The following is a 3911-nucleotide window of genomic DNA, read 5'->3' on the forward strand; positions in this document are numbered from 1 at the left end:
GTGGAGTTCTTTATGTTAACGCATTACATACTCCTGATATTAGCATTTCCTACTTATAAACATGAATTCTAATGCTATACACCTACATTTGTGTTGATATAAGCTATGGGGAAAGCCTACCACAAGTTTTCATGATCAGGTGTAATTAATGTTTCCAGTATTTTCATAGCAGTTCACATTAATATATTGCTATAGTAGCCCTATAGGATAGCAGATAACACCATGTCAAATTTTAAGGAAAAAATGGTTTCTTAAAGATTGAATAAATGTTGCTCTTCTTTCTGCTATGAAATAATTTTTGATTCTTTGTGGGATACAATTGCTAGAAGTAACCAGGAATTACCCAAATGATCAATCTTCCTCCTTCTCATAATCTCCAATAGCTCATCTAAAATTGGATTGAGGTTGGAGAGATCAGAAATGGAGTTTCTCAAGCACTTCTGCCCTGATTAACATACACACCCATGCCCTATGCCCTCCCCCCAAAATTACATACAGAATTTAAATAAAATCAGAAGAGTAAGTTTGTTAGGGTAAGCTATCTTTAGGGTAAACTGTAATTTGCTCTTTACTTAGATTATCCTGATCAGATGTCTTTATAAATGTTGCATGCAGAATTGCAGATGTCTATAATAAGCCTTAAAGATGCAACATTTATAATATATTTTATATAATTTTGCACAAAATTCACATTTCCTCATGAAAGAAGTTTCAAAAAATAGAAATAAGCCTATATTTGAGGTAGGACCAAATTTTAATAAACTTTTTCAGTAGGAAAAAAAATCTAACCAAATCTACCGAAAACTTGCATTATGTCGGCAAAAATTCACATATGTTGATTTTCATCTGACAAAAGATCTTTTGCTGGAATATCATTTGCCACCAATTTGTATTCCAGTGAAAAACATGGACTTCATGCTGCATCCATCCTTTCTTAGATTTTACATTATGTACATCATTACATGGTTGTGCAATGTGCTTACCAATTGGTTAGCATGAAATTTGAAAGTCTGTTTTTCAGCAAAACCGTTCAGCAAAACCTTTCAAAGTTGTCTCATTGCAAAAACCATAGCATAAATGGTGGTGGTATGTCAACTTTTGTTTCTCCTTTTTGTAAGTGCATGGTAAATTGTGCACAGTAAATTGTGCTGATGAAGACGCATCCTTTTTGTGCAATAAGGCTATAATCTGAACATAGGAGACCTTACTATTATGGGATGTCTCCCCAATTCCTCCCACAGCTGAGGACATTCAAATACAATCACATAAGAGTTACAAATGTTTGCCAGGTTTAAGAGATGGGTTATTTCTGTAAGTTTTAAAAATCTACTTTGTGTTTTCATGGTTGGTTTGGGTAGTTTATTTGCATGTGTGCTACCCATTTTGACATCTGTGAGGTGGCAGCTATATTAAATATATAGAGACAGACAGACAGACACACACACACATACATACACACATTTTGGGTTACTTTGCCCTTAGAAGGAAAGGAAAAGTAAACTTGGTCAAGAACCAAAACTTGACAGTTGCAACCATTCAGCTACATCATGGTTTATTTTATATAAATTGTAATCTCTATGGGAAAGGCATTCTCGGCTTGGCAGCCTTAACAAAAGTTACTGTAGTTGCTTGAACTGAGTTGCCTTGCATGTATATATTTTAAAGTGACAAGTCTAGTTCTGCGGCATAAGCTATGAGAATTGCTAGAGATGCCCTTGAAGAAAAGGGTGAAAATACTGTGCTAATGGCATGAAATCACTATTGGAGAGCTCCAACAAAAAGACAAAGCTTTTAGGGCTTGCCACAAAGCACAAATTTATATTTTGTTATGAAAATGTCTCCATGTGTCAACTTCAGCAAAGGTAAGTGGTTTAAGCAGTTTCTTGGTTCAAGTGGCTTCTAAAACTTCAGGGGCTTATTTGGTTAAAAAAAAAAACCTGCATCATTAATTGGATAGCCCCTCCCTGCATTTCTGTATCCCGGAAGACTTGTTGTCAAAAAAAAACTTCCATGCCTCTTGATCTTTCCTATTTTAGTCAGTCTTGGCTTGTCTGACTGTTGGCATTGCATTCCTGTTTATTCCTGCCTGAAATTAATTCCTTGCAATACAGCTACTTGGTTGAATACAGTTTAAAATCAAGATGAAAGGCACATCACCCCATTATCCCTTAATTAAGGAGAGCCGGAGAAGTGGAGGTTTCGGGGGTTTTTTGTTTGAAAATCAGCTCTGAGAGTTACAATGAACGTTAGATGATTACTGTCAGAAAGACAGAGAGTTTATGTATCTTTTTAATTCTTATTTTAATGAAATAACTTGGAAAAAATGCATCACTGAGAACTAACATTTTCCCCTACATTTGGGGTTTATCAGAACTTTTCAAAAATGGATCTGGAAAGAGGACACCAATTGACAATCCATTTTCTATCCCTGCTGTGGTAGACAGAGATTAAACCTGCAGCCTTTACTCTGTGGATAGTGAGCATAGCTAGTTTTGTGCTCCTAATTTGGGAAGGGGGTTATTCAGACCAAAGATGGCGGTAACACCAAGCCTGCTAAAAAAAATGCAACAAAGCTTTTTATTTTTATGTATTTATTTATTAAATGTATGTCACCCACCTCACCAATGAAGTGACTCTGGGCATCTTCCCCTCCCCTCCTCCATTGGGTTACCATATCCCTTTTACATAAAATAAGAGAGATTGAAAATGTAATCTCAAATGGCAGTTCACCATGCTCCTTGAATTTTGCTATGCTGATTCATATCAGCATATTTTCAGACCCCTTTCAGACAGGCTTCAGGACAGGATATGGGACAAAACAGCACTTATTGGAATGGTGGAAAAATCTGGGCAAGTGGAGGTGGCATGGCACATTACGTTCTTCTTTGTTTTCTGTGATTTCTCAGTAGCTCTCAATACCAACAATCATGATATTCTCTGGACCAGTCAGGGGTGCTGATTCCAGTCGACATCTGGGTCCAATCCAGGTGTTGGTCACTATCAAACCCTGCATGGCATGAAGCCAGGTTAAATATGGAGCCTTTTTATAATTGTTTTTGCCTGGTTCACTACACTATACAATACACTGGGGATGTTCCAGATCCCATCTATTAGACTCTGCCAACTAGTGAGATGCAAAAAGTGAGATATTTTGGGCACAGCGATTTCCCTTTGGAATATCATATATCCACTGAGATTCATTTGGCTCTAACTCTGCTGGCGTTTGGTAAATTCTTGAAGATTCAGAAGCTCCCCTGGCATGGGATGTGCAGGTTGGTGAGCTTGTCAAAGCAGGGTGTTTTTTTCCCCCCCTTCACATGCCTGTGGTTCTATAGTTTATGTTAGATTGCTCTTGGATGAAATGACATTATTGTATTATTGATGATTGGTTTCCAATGCCATATTCACTGCCCAAAGTTGCAATTTTGAGATGGGCAGATTTACAAATTGATAAATATTAAATAAGCTTATAATGGACTGTAATAGTGGAAATATTGAGGATTGTTTGGTTGAGTAGCTGGAGTTAGTGAAGCAGACTATTGTGTTAAAAATCCATGTAAGCATCTGATTGGCCACACTTAGGAAAAGGGAATGTTTAACAACCTTTTTCCTGACTTAGCAGAACAATGTCTTCTGTCACCTTTTTAAGACTCAAGGGCACTCTCATAAAAAATGTCCACTATGAAAGAAAATGATTATACACCACCTAATACCGAGCCTGGCCAGAATCCAAGATACAGCTAGAGATAGAAGGAACTAAAATTTACGAAAAGATGCCCTGCTTGATAATGCCAGAGAGCCTAAAAATATGAATGTGTATATATTTAAATGAAGTTATATCAAAAATGTTTTCATTTAAGCTAAGTCAGTTATGCTACCGGTAGTACAAAAATAATACAAATTTGATGTTT

Source organism: Natrix helvetica, assembly GCF_964273705.1.
Source record: "Natrix helvetica genome assembly, chromosome: 2".
Lineage (NCBI taxonomy): Eukaryota > Metazoa > Chordata > Lepidosauria > Squamata > Natricidae > Natrix > Natrix helvetica.